Source organism: Pimephales promelas, chromosome 2 (assembly GCF_988280905.1).
Source record: "Pimephales promelas chromosome 2, fPimPro1.hap1.1, whole genome shotgun sequence".
In the NCBI taxonomy this organism is placed as follows: Eukaryota; Metazoa; Chordata; class Actinopteri; order Cypriniformes; family Leuciscidae; genus Pimephales; species Pimephales promelas.
The window spans coordinates 35,385,267-35,398,947 of NC_142770.1; the positions used below are offsets into that span (position 1 = coordinate 35,385,267).

Sequence of the window (13,681 nt, forward strand, 5' to 3'; positions counted from 1 at the left end):
ACGCTATCTCCGCTACAGCCCCCACCAAAAAATAAAAAAATAAATAAATGAATAAAAAGGATATATTTATATAGGCCTTTTTTTTTTTTTAAAGAACTGCTTTGAAATTACTATTACATGTTTTCTCCTTCACGGCAGAGCCTGAGAATCACTTTCAGTTTAGCTGAAGTTTGTGTTCAGAAAAGAGAATGCAGTCTAACAGGTTTTAGTGGGTTCAGCAGCACAGTACATGTGTGACTCGACATAAACAGAGAGAAGTATATCCGACTACAATGTTCTTCCGCAAGACACAGCAGTTTGTTAGTTAACCGCTAGAGCGCCAAACGTTACAATAGTAATACCTTTAAATTAAAATATATTTATTTGTTTTACGAAGATAAACGAAATGAATGTCTTACAGTTTTTTGGGGGGTAAATTAAAACTTTAAACCAGTTAACTTTCCTGAAGCACTTTTAAGAGCTTTCCTGCATGATGGCTTAATGGAGTAGATAATGTCGTTGAACGTTTGATCAAGACTTTGAGAACCCCGCAAGATAGTTTGTTTATTTTTGTTGTTGCACTTTTTGTTTGTTTCTTCATATAATTTATTTTTATTTTTGATACACTGCATTACACTGATGAAGTCAAGTGTAAATGGATTTTATTATCTGTATTAGTATGTCCATTATTATTTTGCATTCACATTTTAACACGGATATTTTATCTTCTCAAAATCCCAACATTGATCAGAATGTTAAGTTAACAAATCGTAAACACTCACAGAGAATAATGTTAAGTCTATGCTAAATATATCATGTAATAATCAATAAGAAAAATCATTTAATTTCACTCATTCTCTTCACCTTGAAAGCAAATATGATCCATGTGTCCCAGTGCACTGAATTATTTCATGAAAGCACTTACTGTCTTGACGTTTGTTCTCCGTTAATATATCATGTTTTCTCCTTCACGACACAGCCTGAAAAACACTTCCAGTTGAACTGAACTTTGTGTTAAGAAAAGAGTGTGTAGTCGAACAGGTTTTTCTGGATTCGGTACATGACCAACTCTGACTGGAGAGAGAGAATAAACCACAGAACAGCATCAGTCCCTGAAAATCACATCAATCCTGCTGGAAGTTATTATTCATGTTCTCAAATCAAGTCATACATATACGCTGGATAATACAGGATAAGATTGAGTGAGATCTCCTTGAGTTAGAGGATTTAGTAATGCTTGAAGAAACACAAAATACCAAACAAACCTCAAAAATACCAATAATAATACAATTCCAAGAAGTACAAATCAGCAAACAGAATAAATAACAACATAAACCTAAGGAAACATAAAGAAACCTATACACAATTCTGGCTAGCTATACATGTTGCCCTCTCATTTAAAAGATGGGAGAGCTTTGAGGGTGTGAATGACGCGCATAAGTGCAGGAGTCAGTCCATTTCCTCAGTAACGGTCTCATTCACATATTGATGATAATCCAATCAGCCCAACTGATTAGTTTAACTTACAATAGAGAGAACAGGACTGACAAAACTCTCATGCTTAACAGGTGACATCATCATCATCATCATCACAACTCCAAAGTACAAAACACAATGTAACTCACTTCAATATAGAATGGTCAAATGTTGAGGGGATAACATTTATTTGAAGTCCTTTTAATAAAGATGGTTCTTGATAGCCTGCTGTCACTCCCATGCTATAGATGATAACGTGACTGTGCATATTACTGAGATTGGAATAAAGTGTCTCTATGATAAATAAGCAGAAAATTTTCAATTATATATCAGAGTGGAAGTTGGACTGGAACAGACCATAATTTCTTACAGGGTCTTCCAGGACTTCGAGATTTCATCATGCACGGTATTGGGTATTGGCCACGAACGTGAATCGGTGGCCGTGCCCAAAAGCCATTCGTCCAACCATGAGCACTCGGGACAGGGTGGATGAGTCCACTCTAACCAGATGCTCGCGGCTGCCAGGGAAAGTATTGCAGTCCCCCCTGACGAATCCTGCCCACCTTGTGATGCAGCGACAGACATTGCATCATCCTCTGTACCGCCAAAAGAAACCCTCTGGATCCTCCGGATGCTAGTCACGGGAGGGGTAGGTGGGCTCACCGTCACCCTCAGGTCACCCTGGCCACCAGCCGAAGAACTGGCTCTATTTCTAGAGTCAGTAGATTGGGGTGTGGATGAGGGGACTCTCACTCTTGCGAGATCTCTGAGTCTCGACCGTAATGACACGATGGTCATGTTCCCACATAGAGAACATGAGTCATCCATGAGCGCTGCTCTAGCGTGATCAATGCCCAAACACACTAGACAGCACTCGTGCCCATCAGAGTCTTATATAAGTCGTTCGCAACCAGAAGTGCACGGGCGAGGCATCTTTAAAAAGACGAGCCGCGTGCAAGCTCTTTTAGAGAGAGAAAACTCGGATGCTGAAGCGCCTGGGGAGAAACACACTCACTAGCGAACCACTGCACAGATAAGCAGGAAGTGTGCACTCACGGGGAGATCGCCGTCACACCAACACTGAGAATCTGTTCATTGTAAAAAAGCTGACAATTCATGGAGACTTGTGGAACAAAGATCAAACTTGGCTCCAAAGCGAAAACATGTCTGCATTGCGGCCAGCGTCCTCCTTACATACTCACGAGGTGAGGCGGAGTTACGCAGTAGGCATGGGCGGTATCCAAATTTTCACACCGTCAAACCTCCTCCCTATTTTACCGCGGTATACGGTATTACCGCGTGACTAATTAAAAATTACGAGATAAGGCTCAGATGGCATCACACATGATGACACGTTCAACCAGAGAGTGTCGGTTCCAATAATGCATCTAAAAGCTGTCAATCAACTATTAGAAAACAGGAGATGCACATTGTCTCACACCAGAGAATGTGAGCAGAGTGGTGATATTTCCTCAAGAGAGGGGAGCGCATTTATGGAGATCACGCGCCACGAGCTCTGTCCACTCGGCGCTGCGAGCTCTGTCCACTCAGCGCCGCGATCCGAGTGGAGCCGAGATAAAATTATTTATTAATAAACTAGTGTTTTCTATGTCAGTTGCTGCAAAGATAAAGATTGCATTGACGATGCAAACTGGCATCTTCATGGTATGAAAACACGAATAAAGAGTAGCCTAATGCACACTTCATATGAATAAGCATATAGCAGAGAGCAGCCCATTTCTTTTAGCTTGTAATTGTTTTGTTTAAAAGTATAGACATTTCAAGCTTACTATATATATACACTTCTCAGATCATTAAGACATGTATGTATCTTATATGCCGAGTTTCAGTTCATGTATGAATCGCGCTCCAGTCACGCGTCGGCGCGTGTCCTGATTACTATCTTTGCTTTTTATTTATTAATCCAGGCAATTCCTTGATGAAAAACGAATAAATAAATGAAGATGCAATTTATTCGAAACGAAATTCGTTTTAAAAAAAGGCTTCGTACAAAACAAAACGTAATAAGTGGTCATAATCATGTCTGACTGACCCAACATGTGTTCTGTCAGTTGCTGCAAAGATAAAGATTGCATTGATGACGCAAAGCATCTTCGCGGTAGTGAACGCGAATAAAGAGTAATGCTCACTTCATATGAATTAGCCTAAACATAAGCAGAGAGCAGCCCATTTCTTTTAGATTGTTTGTTTTGTTTAAAAGTAGACATTTCAAGCTTACTATAGGCTATATATACACGTCTCAGATCTTGTTTCTTATATGCGAGGTTCAGTTCATGTATGAGTCGCGCTCCAGTCACGCGCCGGCGCGTGTCCTGATCACTATATTTGCTTTTTATTAATTAACCCAGGCAATTCGTTGATGAAAAAAAAAATTAAAATGAAGATGCAATTTATTCAAAACGAAATTCATTTTAAAGAAAGGATTTCTACAAAACAAAACATAATAAGTGGTCATAATCATGTCTGACTGACCCATACCAAATGTTTTCCGATATTGCGCATTTTATGATCTTATCTTATTCATCTCATGAAGTTCCCTTTTCATAAAATCAACATACATAGAAAAACATCATATTATTAAAGAAATATGAAAGGAATACGTTTTTTTTTTTCAAACCTAGCTTATATTTAAGCGTCACACGGTCTGGCCCGCTGTAGACTACATGCATGTGTGCGTACATGTGGTGGTGGGGCACAATTTTCAAATAATAATCGAATAATACCAGGTAATCTGTAAATATTATTTTTGCTTGAAATGCCCATCCCTGCCAAATTGCATAAGTCGTGTTCTTCTTCGAGACCAAGTCACTCAGTGCGCAACTTGCAATCTTTGCCCTCTCTCCCCCACTCTCTCGTCACCACACTGTCACGTCATGAGAACCAGTTATAAGCATTTTAGCCATTAAATGAATTGTATTTAAAACATTGCATTTATATAGGAGACAAGGAATCCTTGTCTCCTATATAAATGCAATAAGTGCATTGTTTTTTTTTTCTGACGGTATGACGGTATTGAAACTGATTTTTAGATCTATTTTACTATTTTTAGATCCCGCGGTATACGATATTACCGTAATACCGCCCAAGCCTATTACGCAGTGCAAATTCCACAGACCCATGGCATTTCTTTGCCATTGGCTTGTTTTATATTGAGCGAAGCTGATAGGCTTTCTAAGCGAAACCCCATTCATCATCATCCGACGGAACTCGGAGTGACAATGAAAGGGAACCCGTACTCCCTTTACTGGCTTCTGCAGGAACCTTTCATTTTTGGGGCCCGGTTGGATGTAAAATGATAAGAAACACACACACACACACACACGTCTATAGTTCTCAGTTCAGCTCAGCTGTTATTAGTCAAATAAGACAGAAACACACACAAGAGAGCTGAGAGATCTTTAATTATATTAATGACAGAAGAGAGAGAATACAGGACAGTCTCTGACTCCATATGTGACACATGAAACACTTCTATAAACACACAACAATATTAATAATAACTCTCTTCTGATTTCCATGCAAGCTCTGGTTAATATTTCATATAAACTTAGATCTCTTCTGATATACTTTCTGCACTTTAAATCAAGTGTTTTTAGGGATAGTTCACCCGAAACTGTCCACTGACTTCATAAAATCATCTCACAATATTGTCTTTTATGTTCCACAGAAGAAAGAAAGTTATTCATCTTTTGATGAACATGAGAGCATATGTACATTATGTCAGTTATCTTTGTAACAGCGTGAATAGTAGTTATTTGGTCAAAAGAGTATAATGTACATGCATTAGGAACACACGCAAGACTACGAGCTGAAACTACTTGATGTTGATCTGAAGTGAGAATAAACCGTGTTTTATACAACCCTCCTCTCCATCGTATGATAAAGTCCTGCTGATCCAGGAACACTACATCAACACATCTTTAATAAAACTCTGTTCACCGCATGTGTTTTATGGGCCGCAAACAGAGCAATTGATGAATCAAGAGTTGTCTCTAATAAAGCTAAATGCCATAGAAAGAAAGGGTGTGTGAGTGAACAGAATGGCATTGACTTCATGATGTTGAAACTGAAGTGCAGGTCCGTGAATGAGACGCAGGCTTTAGCACTGAAACACAGCAGGCAAACGCTGCACTACTGTCACCAGAGTGTTCGTCCCGTGTGTGTGTGTCGAATCCTGATGTGTGTCAGTTCTACAACAGCAGTGAACAGACTTCATTAACCCTCCCACATCAGGCCTGATGAACATGTACAGGACACAGTCAGCCAGTGGGTTCAGGTACATGAGATATACAGAAAAAAACAAAAATATATAGAGCAATACCCTACTGTTGAAACTGTAGCTGTGAGCTCTGTATTTTATAATAAAATTCACGATTATGTTGGGGAGAATGAGAAAAGTGTAAGTCAGAAGCACCAGGAACAAACTGCCCAAAATCTTTTTGCGCTTTACAGAAGTAAGAGATATTGCACGTGAAAGACCGTGACAAGTACCCAGCAAACATGCCAGTGCGGGCCCACTGTGGGTAAGTGTGGGTTTTCTGTGGGACAGTGTGGGCAAGGGCAAACCCTTTGGGGCCCCATGTGGGCTTGCTGAGGGCAAGCCCACAGTGGGCTTTCCCACAGAAACCCCTCAAGGGCCCCTAGTGGGTTAGCCCATGTGGGGCCCATAGCAGTTTTGCCCATTTGGGCCCCCATGAGGGTTTACTGTGGGCAACCCACTGTGGGTTTGCCCACAGAAAACCCACAAGGGCCCCCAGTGGGTTAGCCCATGCGGGGCCCATAGCAGATTTGCCCATTTGGGCCCCCATGAGGGTTTACTGTGGGCAACCCACTGTGGGTTTGCCCACAGAAAACCCACACGGGCTCGCAGTGGGTTAGCCCATGCGGGGCCCATAGCAGATTTGCCCATTTGGGCCCCCATGAGGGTTTACTGTGGGCAGCCCACTGTGGGTTTGCCCACAGAAAACCCACACGGGCTCGCAGTGGGTTAGCCCATGCGGGGCCCATAGCAGTTTTGCCCATTTGGGCCCCCATGAGGGTTTACTGTGGGCAACCCACTGTGGGTTTGCCCACAGAAAACCCACACGGGCTCGCAGTGGGTTAGCCCATGCGGGGCCCATAGCAGATTTGCCCATTTGGGCCCCCATGAGGGTTTACTGTGGGCAACCCACTGTGGGTTTGCCCACAGAAAACCCACACGGGCTCGCAGTGGGTTAGCCCATGCGGGGCCCATAGCAGATTTGCCCATTTGGGCCCCCATGAGGGTTTACTGTGGGCAACCCACTGTGGGTTTGCCCACAGAAAACCCACACAGGCCCCCAGTGGGTTAGCCCATACGGGGCCCACAGCTGTTTTTCACTATGGGGCCCCCATGAGGGTTTACTGTTGGCAACCCACTGTGGGTTTGCCCACAGAAAACCCACATGGGGCCCCAGGCAGTTAGCCCATGCAAAGTTAAGTTGTTTAACAGTCAAATGTTTTAACATTAGAAGGTTTAATATTAGAAGCTTAATCAAACTATTTAACGATCCTGTGAAATGTCAGTCCATAATTAACTAAAACTGCATATAATGGATTATGAGCATGTGCATTTAAAAACAAATTTTTGACTTATAAGGAATTATAAAAAAAATATAGATGTAACTATATATTGTAATGCGGTAGGTCTTAATGAGTCTTTATAAATATATTTATAGAATTGTAATATTGCTCATAAATAAGTAGAAATGGTGCTATAATTCATTATAAGTATGGACTGCACAGAAAGTGTTACCATATTTATTAAATAAAATTAACTTATTTGTCACAATAAAAACAATACAATGGTTTACAGATATGTTTTGGTATTCATCAGTGATGGATATTTATCATAATATTATATTATTTATACTATTGATATATAACATATATTATTGCTACTAATAAATGGGCCTACATCACTGATGTAACGACTGAGCCCAATCAGACACAAACGAAACTGCGACGTCACTGGACGTAATTTCATTACCAACTTTCATTTATATAAAGCATTTTAGTGCTTTCATATTCTAATGAAAAAAATAATATTACATTGGTCATAGAACTACATAATGATTTTTAAATTCATGATATAAAATGAATGATATTTTAAATTGTTACATGTTATAATTCTAGATGTTTAAATGCTGCGTGCCTTTTGAATTGATATGATTTCAACGCGCGTGCGCGTGCGAGTCGCATTCAAAGTTGTCCGATTCAAAGACAGGAGCGCACGCGAGCAGATGGAAACCATGGAAACGAGGAAACCTCTATAACTGACAAACAGCAAAAAATAGCGTCTCCCTGTTTTTCCACTGCTTTCAGGTAAGTTTGGTTAACAAAATCACACAAATAATACATACAAACGTTCCTGACACCTTTCTTACGTATAATTGATACGCTTCTGTTGAATATTTACTTTGTAGAAAAGGTTTTGAGTCTTCGAAAAAGTCCGTTAGCATCTTAACTGTTTTCAGAATATGTAACGTTAAACGTTAAGTTAAGTTAACGTTAGCTCTTGTTTTACATAAGTTTGGGGTTTTAACCACATCTTTGTGTTGATTACAGTTTTTGTTTTGCTGGTAATTTGTCAATGGGTTATTGGAAATTAGCTAATTGCTAGCTAGCCTGAAAGAATTCACACTGTAACGTACTGTTGATCAGTGACGTCACTTACAAAGATTGATAATAAAAGTGATTTCAGAAGGGACTGAAAAAAACCTCCACAACAAAGGAGGAATTATTGTTTCATGATAATAATTTCATATGCATTTCTTGCACAATATATTACGTTAAGATTTTATATATTCTTTTTCTCTTTTCTGCATTGCATCTCTAGCTTGATTCCTTGTAATAAACCCTTTGTTCTATTGCAAATCCTATGTAACATTGTTGGCTCTGTGACACATTGCATGTTATTTTCTAGTCTAGAAAATCACCATGATGTCCTGCTACAGCCCTGTCCCAAGACAACCTCCACGGCTATGAACTCGACTAGTAAGCAAAACTTCAATCATACTGTTCAAAAGTTTGGGGTCTGTAGGATTTATGCTTTTTAATTAAGTCTCACACTCATTAACCCCAGTTTTTTTTCAGTGATATTGTCCTTGAGAAGCCTGTAGGCTAAATAATAGCTGGCAAAATAATATAATGTTATAATGGTCATAAGTTATAATAATTAAACTATTATGATAACATGGATATCATGGTCATTGGTATATTCTCTAGGTGTGTTTTTAATTATGTTGGCCAATGAGACACCATACTGTCCAGCGCTAAGGTATTTATTTATTTTCATGTAATTTTTTTTAATGATAAATACTAAAGTTCTTTTAACTTTTTAATGCTGAATTCAGGGGGTCGACAACTTTAGGCATGCAAGTTATTTTTCACAGATATCTGGCCAGTTTACTCATGGCTCATATTCTTAGCCTTTAAATGTTTGAATTTAAATCCACAATGCAATATCAGGGGGTAAAGATATCATTAGAGTTTCTAAAGTTACTATGCTCTTGTTACCAGATGAGATATCATTTGACCCTGTGATTCTTCAGGACCAGATCTTGATGCCATCCACACCCAGTACATGACAAAGGTGAGTTTCACAATAGCTGCCACTACCACAAACCAAGAGACCGAACACAACAGGCCTTCATCCATAAGAACTCACCCATACGTTGGTATAGTAACCAAAACCCGGTATTAAACATTAAATGGGCCCTGGGGCCAAATTAAAGGAAAACTCCGGTCAATTTTAACATTGAGCTATTTTTTTTGTACATTTGGAGTGCTGTCAGTACAGACAAAAATTGGTGTTGCCTACACTGTGTTATCATCTTTTTAAAATTTGCACCCTGCTGACTTCAATGGGGCATGGTCTAAACCTGCTTTTAGCCTCTTAACATCCTTGATTTGTCATTACGAGTGTACAGCCATGTGAGTGGTGTTATTAAGAGTGACCACGGTCAATCTGACTGCAGTAGATATGAAAGATATTAATAAAAATGATGTTAATTCAGCCAGCGCACATACCTCTATTTGCTTCCTGTTTTCTGTCGATGCCCACAGTAGTCGATTGTCGATCTCACACGTGAGTTCATTTATATCGTCTCAAACCTACCACTGTGTGGTGTTCTGAGAATATCAGCTCAAATGGATAGTTCATCCGAATCAGATGTTGAACACACAGAGGTTTGAGATGATATTCACTTATGATCGCGCGCGTGAACTCGACAATCGACTACTGTGGGCTTCGCCCGAAAACAGGAAGCAAATAGAGGTATGTGCGCTGGCTGAATTAACATCATTTTTATTAATATCTTTCATATCTATTAACCGTGGTCACTCTTAATAACACCACTCACATAGCTGTGCACTTGTAATGACAAATCATTACGAGTACAAAAAAAATAATTACAAGCTTTTTTTAAGGAAGACCGCAGTATCGATAAGCCTAGGTGTTATCAGTTCTGTCTTGCAAATTCTGTGAGGATTAGGAGGGGTATTTTAAACAGTCTTCATACAACATGTTTTTCAGGCTGGTGGTTGTTTGTAATTTTAAATTTAAATTTTAATAAGTAGGGAGAAAATAAAAACCTTTATTGAACATTTATTAAATGCATGTTAATGTTTTCTAAATGATTAGTTAATCATTAACTAAACAATTGTAAATTATTTATAACTGAATCTACAAAACATACAATAATTAACATCACTTAAACATTTATGAAATGCATAATCATGTTTCATAAAAAATAAGTTAATCATTTACTAATCACTTGTAAATGACTTGTAACAGAATTAACAAAACATACATAAAATGTTAGTATATCAATTGCTAATCATTTATGAATGTTTTGTAAAAGCTTAGTTCATCATTAACCAACCAAAATGACTTACAACTAAATGTTATTATAAACCGCAACTCTCTCATTGACCTATTCAGTCATTCTCTTAGTTAAGCATTTATAAATAGCACCTGGAACAATCAGAAGACGTTTCCTCATTCAAAGTGCAGGTTGAAAACTTTCTTAGGTTGAAATGGCTCAACAGTACAACCCTTATTTTGTTTTTAACATTTGTATTTCAATTGATCCTTTCTCACTTAGATGCTGTGACAAAAAGCAGTCAAGCCACTGCATGTGATGTGGAAGCCTCTATGAAGACATGGCTCCGTAATCCCTGGGACAGAGATGGGGACGGCAAGGAAGGGCCAGAACTGCAGAAATACCTACTGTTTCCCCTGAGGGGATTGATTTTTAATTTTCAATCCCCTGTTTTCTGTGGTTATTGCCGTTTAAAACTGTATTATCATTAATTATAATTATTATTAAATATAAATAAATTATTTGGGGAAAAAAACATGACCCTCGATTTATTGCTGCTAACAAGTGCAATTGTACTGCATATAGTAATATGGGTGTACCTACTCTGTGTGCTGAAACTTTGCAACTGCACCCACAGTGTGCCCACATCCAGCCTGCTATAATTTGTGTGGGCCAGCCCAAAGTCAGCCCACACTTTGGGCTGGCCCACGGTAAGTAGAGTGGGCCCCGATTGGAGCCAGTTGTGGGCCCACAGCAAACCCTTATAGGGGCCCATTTGGGGCCATTGCAGGCAGCCCACTGTGGGCCCACAACTGGCCCCAATGGGGGCCCACTCTACTTACCGTGGGCCTGCCCATAGTCAGCCCACACTTTTGGGCTGTCCCACTGGGGCCCCACCTGGGTCCCGAAGTGTGGGGCCCACACGTGCCCCGCATTTCACGCCGGTATCTGGGCCCACAGTGGGCTGCCCACAATGGCCCCCACATGGGCCCCTATAAGGGTTTGTCGTGGGCCCACAACTGGCCCCAATGGGGTCCACTCTACTTACTGTGGGCCTGCCCACAGTCAGCCCACACTTGTGGGCTGTCCCACTGGGGCCCCACCTGGGTCCTGAAGTGTGGGGCCCACACGTGCCCCGCATATCACGCCGGTATCTGGGCCCACAGTGGGCTGCCCGCAAGGGCCCCATTCGGGCCCCAAAGAAGCTTGTTTGCTGGGTAAGGGTTAATGCCCGACGAGGTGTCCATTGTCAGGTTTTAATGGACGACGGCGAGGCGTAAACCGGCCGACGCGCAGCGGAGGACGGTTGCCTCCGCCGAAGTCCATTAAAACCTGACAATGGACACCTCGGAGGGCATTAACCCGCTTATACCATGGTCACTTGCCAAATAAAACATTAGTTTATATTTTAATTAGGCTAAATCTAGTTTTTACAAATAATAACTTGACTGACTGTTTATCTAGCAACCGGAGATATTTATAGTCCGCTTAGCTCGTATCCCTTCAGGTTCACAAATGCATTTTTTTTCATGAAACACAAAGGTAGGCATAGTTTTTTTTTTATTACACATAAAACAATTAATCAAACAACAATAAAAAAACAATTAGCTCTGATCTCCAGCGATTTGCGCTTAACGTTATAGAGGGCAATAAATTAATCAGATCAAAGAGAGGGTCATTTGCCTCAGGCTCCTTAGGCTTGAAACGCTGTAACGTTCAGCCTTCTCCTGCCTTGGTTGTCTGGACAGCTGCGTAAAACTCCCGCAGGGTCTCATTCAGGGGTGCGTTTCCCGAAAGCATCGTTATCCAACTATGGTCGCAAGTTACGTCGTTACCAATAGAGTTCAATGGAGCAGCGCAGCAGCGGTGTAATTTCCTCCGTTTTATTTACATTTTTTCTTTCTTCAGCAGCATGCCAGTCGTCAAATTTGCCATATTCTCCATAAATGTTAAAAGAAATAGCACGAAGTCGCTCATTGTTGTATTAGGCTATAATATCTAACGTTAGATGATAGAGCATGTGACTGCCTGTTGCTATGGTTACTCACAGCCGTTGTAGGCAGCGCATTTATTTATTCATTTCGAATGGTAAACAGGCAGTTTCACCAGAACTACTTTACTAGGTGTCCTCTATCACTTTTTAACGGACACCCTGCAGCCAATCAGAATCGAGTATTCACCCAGACCATGGTATAGACGAATCCGACGAGCGTTCTGTGTAGGCTGCCATCTTGTGGCGACGCCATTACTGAGCTGTTACACAGGCATATAGACATATGCACCGGTATGTAAACAAACCTCGGTGATAACGCGAACTCACCCTCGATGACAGTTACAGCCAGGCAGAATGACTTGTTGGTTTGATCTGTGACTGCAGTGGCCTCCAGTCACAGATGAAGGTACAAACGATCTTACAGATTAACGTTATTTATGAAAATAGCTTGGCAAGCTAGCTAGGCTAACGTTTGCTAACGAGGAAACTATAAAAAGATCTGTCCATTTGGCAACAATAAATAAATAAATGAATGAAATCAAATAAACAAATTCATGTTTTTCATTTGTGTCCATTATTTATCTCATTTTCACATTGCAACAGGCAAGGGTAAGGTAACGTTACAGCTAGAAAGTATACATAATATCGACCAATTAGTGTTTTTAAACCATGGAAAGAGGTCAATATAACAGCGGGAGAACAATTATGTCACATAACGTTACATTTAGCTCAGGAAAGCCATTTAATGACCATAGCATGTTAATTTAATAGAAAAAATAGCAAGAGAGAAGATTTTGCTGATCACTATATCACATATTTATTATATTTTTTTTACTTATGTCATTAAATAATTGTTATTATACGCGAATGTCCACGTCTTGTACTCGCCCAGGAAATCTGTAAACCGTACGGCACCAGACAGGGGCAGTCGACCCGGGGTATTCACAGTGTTTTCTCTTCAAAATTGAAATTTTACTGCCACCATTGAAACAATTTATAACGGAAACTGTTTACCCACTCGACATTATACAAGGGATAACGTTGTAACGTTGGTGACAGTCGTAAATCGCGGGCTGTTTATTCCAGTGGACGCAAGTTGCAACTAAAACAATAGGAGGCAATGGCGCAACGCTACCCAGCAACAGCTCAGTAATGGCGCCCCGCTTACTTCCGGTAGTTTCGCCGGATTCGTCTATAAGTGCCGATAAAACACAGAATGATTATCGGGTAGGGGATTAAACAGCCGATCGCTCGGGGCAGAGGGTTAGAATACAGATAATCAGAGTGAAAGTCTGCAAAGATCAGAGGAACAAACCAGACGATCACAGAAATAACACAGCAGACTTTCAGTGAATGATGAGATCTGGAC

General features: G+C 40.4%; 1 long non-coding RNA gene across 1 annotated transcript; it reads left to right on the forward strand.

The window, feature by feature from the left end:
* Positions 1-6,752: 6,752 nt before the first annotated feature.
* On the forward strand, positions 6,753-11,041 carry LOC148997265 (uncharacterized). The gene is made up of 4 exons (XR_016147105.1): positions 6,753-7,818; positions 8,420-8,490; positions 9,016-9,088; positions 10,602-11,041. It is a non-coding gene; the product is annotated as an uncharacterized LOC148997265 (long non-coding RNA).
* The last annotated feature ends 2,640 nt before the right edge of the window (positions 11,042-13,681 follow it).